This window comes from Dipodomys merriami, unplaced genomic scaffold (assembly GCF_024711535.1).
Source record: "Dipodomys merriami isolate MVZ:Mamm:240054 unplaced genomic scaffold, mDipMer1.0.p SCAF_32, whole genome shotgun sequence".
Classification (NCBI taxonomy): Eukaryota; Metazoa; Chordata; class Mammalia; order Rodentia; family Heteromyidae; genus Dipodomys; species Dipodomys merriami.
In genome coordinates this window covers 12,466,034-12,483,375 of record NW_027204715.1, presented here as the reverse complement: position 1 = coordinate 12,483,375, position 17,342 = coordinate 12,466,034, and the positions used below count along the sequence as shown (strand labels likewise).

Genomic DNA, 17,342 nt, shown 5'->3' with positions numbered 1-17,342 from the left:
TTTCTAATAAAACAATTTTCATACAGGCCAGTTATAAAATGGGGGCTGCAAGATAATTGGAAATAGTAGTAGTATGATGTTATTTTTATACAAGATGCTTCTGAGCAGTATTTGTTCAAATATGTTCTTTGAGCTATTAGTAAAATTTGCCTGCTTAATCAGAAAGCAATTGTCAGAAATTGTTCCTCTGACAAACCTGTACAAATAGGAATTAGATAATGAAATCAGGGAGGAAAGTATGACTAATAAAAAGTGCTATACAGAGGTGAACAATAGATTTCCTGTAATATGGAATAGATTTCTTACAACATGGAAGGAATTACATACATTTAATCACACATATACACATACTTGAAGAATACTTGGAGAGCAAAAGAATATCTTGAATAAGGGCTTATATATTGATTTGACTCAAATATGTGAACATAATATTATAGTTGAAAATTCACCAAAAATACATAATTCAAAAGGAAACTCCAGTTTTTGTCCAGTTGAGAGACAAAAATTATATATATATATATATATATATATATATATATAACTACATACATATAGTTATACAAAGGAAATTCCATTTAACAAAGCAGTTTATGAATACAATGTAGTTTGATCAATGTCACTACTTACAACATTCTCAACCATTCCTCCCCTACCAACCACTTCACTTATTCTTCTTACTTTTGTAGGATATACGCTGGATTCTTGTCTGTATTCTCCTCGTCTTTGATTCTTCATTTGTCCACCCCTTTCCCCTTGACCCTACCCCTTTTTGAGTACTCACTTTACGATGTTTTATTTGGCTGAACTTTGACATCACCTTTGTGAGGAGTTACACTATCTGAGTTCTCCTTTGAGTATTTCAGTAAATACATCTGTATGCACTTGCATAACACGCAACATAAACTTACATGTTTATAAGCCAACTATAGTTTCCACATATATACTAACCTCGTCTACAAAGGCTGTTACAAAATGGACAAATTACAGAGTATGGGCACATATTGAAACAAAAAAAAAATCAAAATTTTAGAACTAATGAAGCAATGGACATAACAGCTAGTAAATTCTAACAGAGACTTTTAATACATAGTAAGATCTACAAAACCAACTGTTTTCAGCATTATAGAAAGAGTAATATATAATTAGTTGTTTTCTTTGTTTTCAATATATACTCATATATTTATTTGATTTGGTGTTTTCTTTTTGGTCCAGCTAAACATAAATGGAAAAAAAGAAACCAAAGAATCCACTATACTAGTTTTAGACTCATCAAGGAGTACCAGTTCATTTAAGTTAAGTGAGTTGAAGTAAGTTGGATCAGCTATTTGGCACATTGGAAATCTTGGGCTTATGTTTTCTTAAAAATCTAAGAGTCTCATATTCCAAATTCAATTGTTTTGACTTTCAGGCATATTTTTCAACTAAATTACTTGGCTTTTAAATTCAAGAATAGAACAAACCTCATGACATATTGGGAAATGTGTGACTTGCAGTCAACCTCTGTTTCTTTCGTTCATCCTTTAGGATTAAAACCAAATTAAAATTCAATTAGTTATTACCTGAAGGAAACAAAATAGCATTTACTTTTATTTCCTTCCTTATATGTAAAAGCTAAAACTTTACTTAAGTTAGGATTAGGTACTTCATAGACCTGATAGTTAAGAGACACAACTCTTGGAAAATGACTCACCAGAACACAAACGCTTTTTTTCAAAGTCTCCACATACATCATTTTACAATAAAAATATTCAATGAAATTCTTTCTACCATGGCAAGGATAATTTCCTACTCTCTCTTGTGCTAATTCAAGATGTAGCACCACAGTTATTTTTACTAAAGGAAGAAATCAGAGAAAAGCAGATTTTTCCCCTCTGAAGTATTGATAGGAAAAAGCTCTGACTGTCCTGAAGAATGATTCCATTTATCTACTTTCCTGAACTCATGGAAATGGAAAAAAAGAGTTGTTCTTCAATAGTTCAGACATCAAAAATTATTTCAGTGAATTTTTAACTCTGTGGTGAAAGGGATGGAGAAAAATGGCCACTCAAGAGACCTAAAATTATTCTCTTTGAATAAAGCTGGTTTCATTTGCAGGTGGCAGGTTCACCAGACAGCTTAGCCTTAGTAATTAGCCTTTAAAATGCTATCTTCCCAAAAGAGTAAATAAACCTTAATAATTTATCCCCTGTTATTTCATCACGAATTATTTTCTCATCAAAATGTCTCAATTCTAACTCTAAGACAACATTTGGCATTTCCCAAGGCTCATTTCAAATCTTCAGCTTCAAAGAGAGATTCATCATTTGAACGTTTAGTCTTCTACACAAGCACTACTTGTATTCTAAACATGATATGTCAAAGAATATCCCAAAAATTGGGGAGGGGTGTTTAAAGTGTATCCTGGTCATATTAGTCATCACCAATGTAATTCTTTTCTGAAAATTAAGATTTGCATAAACAGAGCTATGAGCTATCAATTCTAAAGTGAAATGGCAGGTGGATCGGCGGTATGTGAGGTCTCAGGAATGCATTAAAATCAGGAAAATGATATGCAAGACTTTGCATGACTGTACAAAGTTTCGGCATAGACTAGGAAATTCTCTTCTAACAAGGAAGAATTTCTCTCCAAATAACTAATAATGATTTATTTCTAAGTCATTGGCATAGATCTTCCTGAGGAATATACTATAAAGGAAGAAATCAAACAATAAAAATCAAATTACTCAAGGATAAATAAGTTCTAAGCTTGGATACAGCCAGTCAATCTTGGGTCAACAGCATAACTCCTTAGAAGAAGACTCTATGGAAAGCACGGGAATACCAGAGTTTCCCAGCCCCATGGAAGGGCAAGACGTGTCCTTGTAAAATTGTTGTGAAATATTTTTTCCTGATATCTTTCAGAGCATTAGGCATTCCCGGGGAAGAAGTCAATATTTGACCAACTGTATTTTAATGAAAATTACTGACTTCTGTAGTCAAAGTTTAATTTTGTTATTCTAAACAAGTCATCTTTTAACCTGATTTCTCCTATATTCACAATACTAATGTTAGATTACATTAAGCTCCATGTTGCTCCTTTTTATTGCTAAAAATTTTATTAAACCTTAAGTATGATCCTGAGATCAACTCTACTGATTTTTTGGTCATTCTAACCTGTGTCTGATTTTCATTTGCAAATACGTTCATGATGTTTTACAAACAACACTTTAAAAGAGTTTTCTAAGTTCACATACACACACATATTGTGGTCAGCATTTTAAATACTATCTGATAGTATCTTGTCTCTAATTAATTCTGATTTGATGTAAGCTCCTGTGTGGGGAACGCCTTCTCGACCAGCGAGGAAGAACGACCACCACACCAGGAGTCTTCTCAGATCACACTTTATTGGAGAGCCTTCTTAGTTGTAGGAGAGCTTGAGCGCGAGAGAGCGTGCACAGAAAACATGGCCGCTTATATAGGGAATAGGGACACGTGTCGTCCTATCATTGGTCGTCTGCCTTTCACCGTCACCAGGTGCCACGGGATTGGCTGGGGACTCTACGTGGCTCGCGCATGCGCAAAGCCCAGGACCCACCATCCCGCCAAGCACTGCCTAATATGGAGTTGTTTACCTCAACGCTGGAAGGGAGTGGGCGGTGGGCGGAGTCTAATTGCGTTCGCCCCGGCTCCCCACAGTTCCCCCTTTTTGTTTTTTGGCGACAGGTAAGAGTAGAGGTTGGGCCTCTGTCTAAAACATTAATGAGAGGACCTTGCACTGGTCTTCGCCTGAGGGGCGCCTTCCCCAGTGATGACCAGGCCCGTCCGATGCCTTTTTTGCAGAGGTGGGATCTTGGGCATCAACCCACTTGCAACCCAGCATGCTCTTCTTGAGGAGATGGTCCTCCTCAAGTGCAGTGCACTTGCCTCGCACCCTGTCCCAAATTACAAGTTGCATACCTGTCCCGGTGCAATGGGATCCCCTGATCCCTCGGGGTGCTAAGGCTATGCAGGATGGTAAGGCTTAATTGCCTCTCAGGGCCGACAGCCAGGTCTGGGGTGAGGATCCACTCTCCAAAGCGGCTAATGCTTGCGAGATAACAACTTTGTCCCTTCTGGTTTGGGCTCGAAGGCGACAGACCAACCATAGGCAGACCACGCATCCTCCCAGGCAGCAGGCTAAAAACATTCCGACTCCCACCCACTCTTTAAACCAAGAGACTGCAGAGGAGATCCAAGACTGGAGTCCCTCCACGAATCCAGGGTCCACTCGCGTTGAATTCACGGTCACAATGGCAATCCGCAGCTGATCCAGCATTTCATCAAACTCACCAGTCCAGTTACCTAGAAAATAACTCGACAACTGTTTAGATAAGTTTGCAGCTCGGGTAAGGTTATCATACTGAATGCTTGTCACACATAACCCCTCATACTTCCACTGACAGCCAAGCTGAGCAATTTGCCAAAGGGTGTCCACTTGTTCCTGGACGAGATCAATCCTTTGGTTGACCACCATTAACCCTCCTCGCAACTGAGAATTAATGCCCTCTGAACTGGACCCATAATTTGCATTTGTCCATTGATTGCACACAAGTCATGTAGCAATCTCCACTTTCCGGATTTCCTTTTTATTACAAAAATAGGAGTATTCCAAGGAGAAACAGAAGGCTTAAGGTGCCCCAGTTCTACCTGTTCTTGTACTAGAGTTTGAGCAGCAGCAAGCTTTTCTGAGGGCAGTGGCCACTGAGGCACCCATACTGGATCCCCCGTCTTCCAAACTATGGGAATGCCCGCCCCAGTGGCCGCTATGAAAAACCCAGTCCCTGTTTGTCTAACTTTTGTTCGTGAGTCTATGAAACTTGAATCTTTCTACTATCTTACTATATCAATCAAGAAATTCAAAACACTTAGGATCCAATTAAAACTAATCAAAATTTGTGTTTGAGTTATAGGAAACTTACATTCAAAATCAACCTGAATCCAAGCATTTTTTCCTCAAGTTCCTGAGCAGGAACTTCGAAAATAAAGTCATTAGAAAGCTCACAGCAGAAGAGTCAATTTAAGAAAGGGAATTATAAGCTATTACTGGCCTACTGAATTTAAAGAACTTCTAGCTTTTATTTCTAATTAGGTATGAAAGAAAATAGGCCTGCAGTTTGGTTATGTTTTGTCCAAATACAATGCTAATTTAATAGATCCTTTCAATATCTAAATGCTAGTTACAAGGTATGACAATGATGAGCAGTAAAATATAACTCTTTCAAATATGATTCTCAGCGGCCCCTATGAAAAACCCAGCCCATGTCTATCAAGTTTTCGGTGGGCATCAATAGGCTCTTTACAGCCTTGCAAGTTTTTTCCTAGTCCTTGCCCTGGGCAGTAGCCCATTTGTAACATCATTTCCTTTGAGGTAGGGCTCCCGGACACTATGAACCAAGGAGCTACAATGTTGCATTCCTCAAGGAACCTCCTTAAAGTATCCTTTTTTAACTTTAGTCCTTTTGAGCGAAGCAGCTCTTCCAGGGCCAGAAAAATTGGATGTGACGTGGCAGCGCCCATCTTAGTTCTAAAAGTTCTATTTTTTTGTTACTTTCACTTTAGGCCTGTGTTTTATTTCTTCCCGGGTTTCCGCTCTCTCTTTTATCTACCGAGATGAGCAAAAAATCCCTCCCGCTTTTATCGCGGATCCCCTCTTACCTGGGAACTTACCCCCGCTCTTGTCGCGGATTCCCCCTTTTCCTGGGAATTTACCGGTGCACCACCCTCTCCGTGTGTTGAGTTCTGGCTCCTGTTCAGCCTCTCGCGCGGGTCCCGTCCCTGGTTCGTTCCCGGGTTTCGGCACCACTTGTTGCGACCGTCTACTCGACCAGCGAGGAAGAACGACCACCACACCAGGAGTCTTCTCAGATCACACTTTATTGGAGAGCCTTCTTAGTTGTAGGAGAGCTTGAGCGCGAGAGAGCGTGCACAGAAAACATGGCCGCTTATATAGGGAATAGGGACACGTGTCGTCCTATCATTGGTCGTCTGCCTTTCACCGTCACCAGGTGCCACGGGATTGGCTGGGGACTCTACGTGGCTCGCGCATGCGCAAAGCCCAGGACCCACCATCCCGCCAAGCACTGCCTAATATGGAGTTGTTTACCTCAACGCTGGAAGGGAGTGGGCGGTGGGCGGAGTCTAATTGCGTTCGCCCCGGCTCCCCACACTCCTGAGTATTGTTTATTTTCTTTTGTTTCATAATGATTTACTCTATTCTGACTGTTTCATTTTCTCTTTGATATTCTGTGATTCTTAATATGAATATGATTTATGTACCTATACCTGTTGTGACAGTAGATTTGAGGAAGCATTTCTTTCAGTTATGTAAATGAAAAAATCCTTTTAATTATATCTTCAACAGTTGTTTTCAGTCTTTTTTTAGTTTATCTCCTTTATGTAGACTTTCTTACTACCTCAAAATATGATAGGAATCCTTTAATACCATTTTTTTTTCTTTTTTCTTGGTACCAGGGCTTGAACTTGGGTCCTTACATTCTGGCTTGGGATAGCTGACACTGAAATTATACCTCCACTTTGGAAGTCTTGCTAGTTTATTGGAGAAAAATATCTTACAGATTTTTATGCCTGTGTTGGCTTAGAATCATGATTCTCAGATTTCAGGCTCCTGAGTAGCTAAGATTATAGGAGCGAGCTGCTGGCAAATCATCCATTTTAATTCATTTATTTATTTATTTTCATTTTTAATTAATTTATTTTTATATTTTTAATTAATAAGATTTTTATGGTGAAAATATCGTACAGAGGGGTTACAAGTACATGAGCAAGGTAATGAGTACATTTCTTTCCTTTTTTTGGTAGGGGGCGGGGGTCCAGTCGTGTGGCCTGAACTCTGGGCTTGGGCACTGTTCCTCAGCTCTTCAGCTCAAGACGAGCGCTCTACCACTTGAGCTACAGCGCCATTTCCAATTTTCTAGTGGTTTATTGGAGATAGGAGTCTCACAGTCTTTCCTGCCTGGGCTGGCTTTGAACCCCGATCCTCAGATCTCAGCCTCCTGAGTAGCTAAGATTACAGGCGTGAGCCACCGGCGCCCGGCTCGACATAACATCTTGTACATCTCATTGTTGCACTGGGTCCACCTGTACCCCTATAAAACCAATTTGTAGACCCTCAACTATCTTTGTATACTTCCTTAGAAATTCGTATCTTGCATAAAATTCCAATTGTCTAAAATATCTATTCATATTTTATTCTATTTATAAATATATTTATGGTATATTCTATTATATAAATATCAAGTTAGATACCTATATTCTTCACTACTTAAAATATCTTCACATTTCTCTCTTAGTTGACTTGTTATTTTAATTTAAATTGTAATTTATTGTATATTTATTTTTACAGAATGATCTTGAAGTCATTACAGTTTCCACTCAGCAAACATTGTTTCTTGTGTTACATTGATTGGGCAGTTGGTGTTTCCTAAGTCTATAGGATGAGTTCCAACTTCCAATATAATGATTATTGGAGGTGAGATATCTGAAATGCAATTCTGTCTGTATGAGGTCCTGAGGATAATGTCCAGACAATGAGATTAAAATCCTTAAGAAGATGATGAAGAACAAAGCTCATTTTCCTCTTCCCCCCCACCATAAGAAAATTCAGCAGGAAAGCAACAACTCCATCCATGGTGAACACACTTTGAAGGAACTGATTTGGTCTGCACCTTTTCAACTTCTGAAATTGAGAAGAAAATATTTTTTGTTTAGTTTTGTTATAGGTAATTTAGAAAAATTTAAAATATATGAAATATATATTGCGCTATATGCAAATACAACAAGAACCATAGATGAGTTTTGATGCCAAAATACTTTCTTGGACTCAAGACCTCTGCAAGAGATTCTATACTAAGATTTTAAAGCAGATTCAAAGCTTGTATAAAACGGCAAAATACTATCTTAACTAAAACACTCAAATCTGCAGTAACTCCTATTTAAACAGTCCTTTTGTTATAATTGGTAAGTTAATATATGCACTCTAACATTCTATATTCACTGTGATGCCATAGGTTCTAAAATCTGGAGTGTAGAGCAAAGAAATGTGCAGACAATGAAATTGGTACCCTTAAAAAGATGATGAAGAACACAGCTCTTTCCTCCCCCCCCCCAATCATATGTAGATACAGCAAGAAAGCAGCAGTCTCCATCCATGAGGAACACATTTTGAAAGAAGTGATATATATATATATATAGTATTATTTATACTATATTTTAAAAATCAACTCTTTATATTAAGGTTAATTAATACAGTTATCTAAAACTAAATTTGCGATTACTTAGAACAATCTAACCTCTTACTTTTCTTAAACTCGTGATGAGTAAAATAGCATGTACTAGCATTAAACATTTACACTCCTGTTTACTTTCAGTGTAAACAAATTGCAGAATTGGGGTAATGAACACTTACGATTGTAGAAATTACCTTTATCATTTAAAGAACAGTTCATTCTTGGGTAGCTTTTCACTTTCTACAGAATTTTCAAATCGACTAAAGTCAGCAGTTTTTCCCTCTCATGAATCTGTTCAGGAAATTTCAAATGTTTTTTTACTATAATTATATTATCTTTTCTATATAGCGCCTAGAGATCCCCCCAAACTGTTAAATGTTCTTTTTTACTAATTGTGAAACCTCTCTCTTCTATAATTACCTGTGTCCTGTAATAAACAGCATCACACCCCTACAATGAGAATGTCACACATCGTTATTTCTGCTGCCTTGACAATTGCACATGCTTCAGCTAGTAAGCCATTTTCCCTGGGACCAGGGAAACCTGTGTGTTTATTCCATCGCTGTTTGCCTTATTCAGAACATATAATTGACATAATAGTTATGTAGCTTTCTCGGTTTGGATTTTCTTGGTAGTAAGACTTTTTCATGATTTAAATGTGTTTTTTTCTTTTTTTTTCTTTTTGGAGGGGGGGTGTGGAGGAGGGGATGCGGTGATGGGCCGCTGGTTACTAGGGCTTGAACACCTGGGCTTGGGTTCTGGATCCACTTGGTCAGCCCAGGTGAGTATTAATTTGTTTTGCTATCGAGTTCTAATATAAACTAGGTATCAATCCCAGTTGGATTATTTGCAAATATTTCCTCTCATTGTGTATGTTGTCATTTTATTATGTTAGTACATGGGATTTTAGTTTGCTATCATCCTCCTTGTTTTCTTTTTCTTGTTTTTCTGTAATTCTTCATCCCTCAGTATAAAGCCTTGCCCTAAACAATGCCAATGCCCTAAACAATGCCATTGAACGTTCTTCTCATATATTTAGTAGTTTCAGAGTCTTGAGTTTGCATTCCCATCTTTAATCTTTTTTTTTAAATTTGAGTTAGTGCCCATATGTTGTGGGAAAAAGGAACTTAGTATCATGCTGTAAGTCATGAGCATCCAATTTTCCTAGCACCATTTTTTGAAGTTAAATACCTTTGCTATATGTGAGTTCTTGAGTGTTTGTAAAAAATAAATAAATAAGAGCCTGAGTTCATTTGTATTCTCCATTCTGTTCCATTTTCTTTTTAATTTTTTTTAATTTTTATTTATTTTTATTTAGTTTTTTATTGTGAAAATACCATGCAGAGGGCTTACAATTACATGGGCAAGATAATGAGTACATTTCTTACCAAGCATTGTAACCTCCTCCTTTGTTTCCCCTTCCCATCCCTTCCCATCTTCCCCCCCTCTCCCCACGCTAAAGTTGTAAAGTTCGTTTTTCGACATAACGCCTTGTACATCTCATTGTTGCAATGGGTCCACCTATATCCCTACTTAAACATTTGTTTTTTCCCTTCCCCTCCCCTAATTATACCAACATCAAATACTGTGAAAGCAGGGGTTATATCGTGGGGCAGGGACATACAAAGCAACAAAGAAATCATCTTATAAATATGCTAGAAACAGTAGCAAGAAAGAAAAAAAACCATTTTCCCAGTGTCCATTTTTTTAATGGTAGTATCATGACTTTCTTATACTATGGTATATTTTAAAGTTGGATAAGGTGATATTTATGGTTTTGTTCTTTTCAAAATTGTGTTGAGAATTTGGCATCTTTGCGTGCTATATTTTAAAAGAATTTTCTTTTTTTGAATGAAGTGTGCCATTGGCATTTGGACAAGTGATATATTCACCTCTGTATGGCCAAGTTAAGAATAGATATTCCAATTAATGGACATGAAAATTCTTTCTGTGTCAACATTAGTTTCTTTCTTCAAAGATTCATACTTTTCATTCAACAAGTTTCACCCCTTGGTTTTCTTATTCATGAGATTGCTTTCTTCATTATTGACCAAATGAAATGCTACTAAATTTACATGTTGATGATGTTTCTTGAATATTTTTATGAATTTATTTATGAATCCTAGAACGTTTGTAATGAAGGTTTTAGAATTGTCTATGTATGTCACAATCTTTTGTGTAAGCAGCGGAAATTTTTTCCCCTTTTTCCATCCTTAATTCTTTTGTCTTCCCTGCTTGACTTTCCTCCCTATTCTGATTGAGACACTCACTATATTGATCAATAGTAGTGATAAAAGTGTGTAACTACTATTTGAATTTTTTTCTGTGTCATTTCTGTTTCTTCAAAAACAGAAGAAAAAAAAGAGAATTCAAAAGTTCTCCTCCAAATTAGCAAACAAAGATCACTATGATGATGGCCTAAGGTTTTTTTCTCTTCATCTCATAGGGAGCTACAAATAACAAAGCTGACTTGGAGAAGCCAATGTATCTATCGCGTGCCTAATCACCAAGGCTCGAGGAGATACATAGATACAAGAAAGCCATGAAAGTTTTGGAATAAGTTTAAGGAGAATTTTGTACAACACAATAATATTTCATCCTACAAGTTTAGGAAGCCTGTAGCAAAAAAAATTGAAAAAATTTAATTGGAAATGGTACTAAGAATCTTTATTTATTGTGAGTTTCATTACAAAAAAATGCACACATTCTTGATCAAGTAAGCTATTCAATTGATAGGTTCTATAACAAATAAAAAGGAAGAATTAAAAGGAAATATTTAATGGTGTGAATTGGAGGCAAAACATGTCTTTATATGTGTTAACTCTTGATTAAGTATTTAGGGCATTTCAGAAAATCTGAAGCAATTTGATAATTGTGAAAAAATAAAGGATTAGTAGACTTCGCAGATGCAATTACATATAGGGCAAATGAAAATGTTTCTATAAAAACAAATAGTTTTAAGTGTGGTACAAGTGAAGGAATTTATTAGTCTAAGTGAAAATAAGAGTTTTTAAACATTTCATATTTTGTGAAATGTGGATTAATCCATTTTCAACTTAAATTTGGATTCTATATAACTGAACTTTAAAAATTAATTTATTATTCAGTGCTAATGCCATTTTATAATAAATCCTTTGTAGTATACCTTTACTATATTATTATTTATTATTATGTGATATATTATATATTTTATTACTATATTATATTATTATTTCATATGCTTACAAAATAATTTAGCCAGTAAATTAAGAAGGAAAAAATTACTCAGTGTATCAAGAGAATGATCCTGCTTACCTGCATTCAGTCCATAAAGATTGTGTATGGCGAATGTGACTCTTGCTACTTAGCAGTGGTGTCAACCTAGATAATCTCCCAAACATAGTAATTGGCAGGGCGGTGGGGGAGGGCAGGACTGTAGACCTGCATCTATTTATTTGTTGTTGTTTGTGTAAAGAATGTGATGTCAGGTGTGTCACATTTTTTAAAAGCTATCAAAAAATCTTTATGTCCAACCATCCTATAAATTGAAGGAATTTATTTATATTGAATTTTGCTTGTTTTTACAAAGCATCATAATTGTGAATATTTTAAATTCACTTGTTTCTAAATGAGTACACGTTTTTGACATGTATATATATACGTGAGACATAACTAACACAAAATAAAGTTCACCTTTTTAAAAATTATTACTTTATAGAAGTTTAGTTGGGTTTTTAATGATAATAGTTGGACTTTGAAATTCAGTAAAGCCATCATAACATTCAAATTTTATATTTCAATAAAAGTTTAACTATAGGATTATTGAACGAAGGAAATAACCTCAACTAACAACTCATTTAATCTCTAATTGTTTACATAAGGTAAAGGGCATCTCCATTATCACAAAAATATTATAGCTAAATATTATGTACATTTCCACCTTTAAAATTTTTAAAAATCACCATAGCATTGTGAGAAAATACCAAAGAACTTCTGGCCAGTAATGTTATTTTCATTTGGAGAATTACCCTTCATGGTCAGTTTAAGTTATATAAGCATTTGGAGAATAAAATCCAATGTATGAAAATTATGAAGGAGTACAGCATTTGGCTCCTGGCCCAAAGAAGTAAAACTTGAAAGAAATATCATTTTATGTGTCTCCAAGGAGTGATAATATTAATCCATGAGGGCTTATAAAATGCCCATCCTGAAGGAAACTGTGATATCATAAAATGAGAACAGAGGTATACAGTAAGAAATGTACTGTCTTCAGAATTTCCATAGGATCATCTAAAATTTGGTTAATTAGAAATTTTATTGAATGGATATATTTATATGCTTGGTTGTGTGAAGATATACACAATGCAAACATATACACATTGAAAATTCCAGTAAATATGATATATTTCAATTCTCTCCTCCAAATCTGCTAGCTTATCTCTCATCTTTTTAGATTTCATATACTATCACAAAATATCTTGCATGTGTGGGAGGCATTGCTCAGTCTGCGACCTTCCTAAGATTAGATGGGAGGCATGTGACCAGAGGTAGTCCAGGCTGTGATCCAGCAGGAAGGTCTGCCAGTTACCTTGGTAACAGATACTGTGCAGAAATTTTGCCAAGAGGTAAGTAGGTGTCCCTGTGCAGACATTACAAGTTCGAGTTCTGGTCTCAAACCAAAAAAATAAATAAATATAAGGAAAGAAAGAACATGTCATGTTATGATTATAGCAAAAACAATTACTGTTAAATGCAATATTTGCCTAGTCCCTTATAATGTGTCAGAAAACCCTTCGTGAATGGCTTTTGGAAAATGTTTGCTAGTTGTTTTACATTATAAAAAGAGGGAATAAAAAGCCTGGAATAAAAGAAAGTGCTGGACTGAAGAATAACATTATTTTACTCTAATACCATTGACTACCTTCTCTGCATCATTACATTCAATTAAAATCAACTTAGTTCCCAAATATAAAAGGTAGTCATATGATACTTATGGTCAGTTGTCTAGTGATTGGCAGTAACTTGCCAAGTAACGAAACAATGATATCCACATATCACAATGCAGTTATGTATATATATATATATATATATATATATATATATATATATATATATATAAAGAGGAGGAATAGATGGAGTTGTAATGTGATTATCACACTCTTGTGTAAAAATACATCTCAAAATGTTACTAAAAGTCAGTGTTCAAACATCAGTAATTATATTTCCCCATTCATCTACCTTACCTTAATTCAAAGTGATTTTATTTTTAAGAGTCACTCAGTACCACAAAAGTAAATAACTAGTCCAAAGTATGCATATCTAAAATCTTCTTTAGTTCTTTATATAACGTGTTTATAACTTCAATTCCCAATCTTTCATTTCTCTGCTATGATTTGAAAACTCAGGGTCTGTCCTTCATCAACAGATGCAAGAAGTGGAATAATGATCCATAGATATGCTAAAAACCAGCGAATCTTCCATAGAATAATTACTTTGCTTTTCATGATGTATGGTTTCTGACACTGTAGTATTTGTTATTATTTTTATTAGGACAAAAATCTTTTGGGGCGTTGCGCTGGGAGTTACACTTAAGGCCTTGTGCTTACTAAACCTGTGCTTTACACCGAACCCCAACCCCAACGCTTTTGCGTGGATGTTTTGAGGATATGGTGTCATTTCCGACCCACCTGTTGCCCCTGGACTGTGACGGGCTGGGCTAACAGACTCCTTCTGTGAAGACAAAGTCTTGGAGAGTTTTCTGCAAGCTTTCCGAGAATCACAATGCTTCAATCTGAGCTTCCCAAATGACTGGGATTATAGGTGGGAGCCACTGGCACCTGCTTCGTAATTAATTTTTTATTACAGTCTGTGAAATCAAATGTCAAGATTAAGTTTGAAAACCTAAATTCCTTGAAGTAATAATTGATGCGTCTCGATGTTTCAAACTTAACATCGTGAATGGATTAAAGCAGCATTAAGCAGTTAAACCTTCTGTGCCAGTGAGCATATCACACGCGGGTACACTTGGGGACTCCTGAATTACAGTAAGTCTTTCACAATGTCTCCACGGTAAAGTCACATGACCACATTAGGAAAAGTAGAAGTGGAGGAACAATTATGCATTGTGTAAGAAAACAGGAAGAAAGTTAGCAATATTTGCAGTTTTATTCACGACAATGCCACGAAATGGTTTATTAAAATTCACGAAATGGTTTATTAAAAAGCACACAAATGTCAATGGAGAAGAAACAAAAATACAATGTGTATACAATATGAAGGCGCTCTTGCCTGACTTACACTCATGGGATGGGTACTGTTTTGCTGTTTAACGTTCTGTGATACTATTTTGGGTAGAGATATCTCTGATGATGCATTCAATACGAACCCACTTTTCATAAATACATTTAAATTTGTAGGGCCAAAGGAAAAATTATTTCATGTCCATCATTCACATGTCTTTTATTGCATTTAAGTCTTAAGTCCTGCAAAAGTAATTCAATAATTATTAAGTATCTTAGAGCTTTTAGCTTTATGTCCACATCACCATCATTAATCTATCTTTCAATCCATTTATATGTTTCCAAACTATTAGATTTTTATCACTGGTATTTTGATATTTTGTTTTAATCTTCTGATCAATTTAATATTTCTTACTTAGGGACCATGGTAATCTTCTCTGTATAATTCCACTTTTACTATATTTGCTCCCAAAGCAAATGCTGATTATTTCTTTTTCTTAATTTAATATTTTGTTGTAAAGGTGATATACAAAGGGTTAAGTTATATGAATAAGGTATTGAGTACATTTCTTTTCGAGTGGTGTTACCCTTCCTCATTTCCTTCCCAACTCCTTTCTCCCCAAGTTGTAAAGCTAATTTCCAACATAGTGTCTAGTGAGGATTAATATTTCTTATTGGATATTTTTATAGCTCTAAGAATGCAGCTATGGGGATCTACGGAACCTAGTCTGGTGGAGAAGTTCTAAACTCTGACAGTTCAGTCGTACTTTTTAGATATATCAGATCCTAGGTCTGGCTACTAGTATCCAAACACAGCTATCTTTGTTCAGGGTTTACAAAAAGACAAAAAAAACCTGACTGAAGTATGACAAGTCAGGCAATTTAGCTTCCTACTTACTTGCATCTGTGCAGTTGTTAGAAGGGACTTATGACTATTCTGTACTTAGGGAAACTAGACACTGCTGAAATGTTTCCTTTATTCTTCATCAGGACTTAATGGATTACGTATTAATATATTCTATAAGGATTTACAGAGACAAAATGAATTGCTCCACATCTCACAACATTTTGCTGACCAACTTGAGGTTTAAGATTTTAATTTTCTCTCCCTGACTGCCTCTAATTCTGTTTGTTCAGTATTCCACTTAAGAAAAGAAATCAATGTTTTCTCACTTGGGATAAAATTATGAATTGTAGACTGATTCAAAACACTTTGTGCAGATGAATTTTCTTCAAAGAGTTTTGAGAATGTTTTCATAGGCTCAGAATTGTATGGTGGGATGAACTTCAGATTTATACAATACTATCATTTAATCATAATCTGATTTTGGTTATTCTACAAAAAACACACTAAATGAAGGGAGGGAAGGGCTAAGGGGGGAGAGGGGTAGAAAAACGAAAGGAAAAGGAGGAGGATGTAGATAATTCATTGTATGTACTCCAGAATTTCAAAATAAAAAGGGAAGGGGGAGTCAAGGAGGGTGAAAATGTTGCAATGGTGTCATAAACAAGATTCATTGCACACATAAACACTTTTATCAAGCTGCAAAAACTTCGATGCATAACAAAATTAAGATAAGTACAGGATGGGTTGGGAGTAATAGGCGAGATAAATTCGAAGGGGAGACAGTGATCAAGATGCAGTGTATTAACTGCTTCTGTGGATGACAAAAAGAAAAGGAAAAAAGAAAAGAAAGCTCTTGGTAAGGAAAAAAGATTAGGGGAAGGGATGTGGAATGGAAAAATAGATAAGAATGTTGAAAAGAGTGACACTCATCATGACACATTGTATTGATAACCTGCTTGGTGAAATAGCAACTTTCTTATAAAACTACTTAAAGATAATTAAAATTTGGTAAAAATAAATATATTTGCATCAAATATTTTTACTTTCACCTGTTTTTAAATTTTGAAGGTCATGTACAGAAGGGTTATAGAGACACGTCAGCTAATGAGTACATTTCCTATTTTTGTAAGTGAAAGGGTTATTTTTAATCTTTGTAAATTGTTATTACAAAGATGACATACAGAGGGGTGACAGTTACACAAGTCAGGTAATGAGTACATTTCTTTTTAGACAATGTCATTCCTTCCCTCGCTCTTTCCCAGTAGTACATTTCCTTCTGAACATTGTCATCTCTCCTTTCTCTTCTCCTACTTTTCCACTACTGACTTTCCCCTCAAATTAAATAAGTCCTTTCCAAATTCGTGTTTCCTGGGTGTCACTGATGAATAGGTTCACCCCAATTTTTGCCTATTATATGGCAGAAGTGATTGAGAGAATATGAAGATTTGAAAACATATTTTATATTTTAATGAATAAAGTTTATACTTCCATTGACATCAAAATGGATATTAATAAATGTAGTTTTTTTGATTAGTTATTTAGAAGACTTCTAATTTGGGCTAGAAAATTCATTTTCTTCAGAAACTGGAAATTAAATGTAGATAAAATATGTTATTCTATTGTTTGATATTTTCAGAAAGGTGGCGAAATCTACCTATTGATAATATTACATTCAACTTGTATTTATTTATTGTATTTTACTCAATAAAATAGGATATCACAGAATGAAAATAATTCATAAAATAGAACACTGGCCTATAGTTTCAATATGAATGTTGAAAATATCTTCATATTTAGCAGTTTGAAGTAATTGATAACATAATTCCATTACACTCCTATGAAATTGTCATCACTGTGATGGCATTTTACTTCAGATGATAACAATATATAGTTATTCAAATAGTTTTTGTAATAAAATAATTTTTATAAGTATCTGCCTAGGTACACCTACAAACTGCTCTATTGTGCAGGTATCATGCTGGCATGAAGACGAATATTGCCAGCAAAAGG

General features: G+C 35.4%; 1 non-coding gene across 1 annotated transcript; it reads right to left on the bottom strand.

Moving 5' to 3' along the window:
• Window positions 1–14,859: 14,859 nt before the first annotated feature.
• On the bottom strand, window positions 14,860–14,962 carry LOC138841509 (U6 spliceosomal RNA). Its single transcript, XR_011376443.1, has one exon. It is a non-coding gene; the product is annotated as a U6 spliceosomal RNA (small nuclear RNA).
• Between the last annotated feature and the right edge of the window lie 2,380 nt (window positions 14,963–17,342).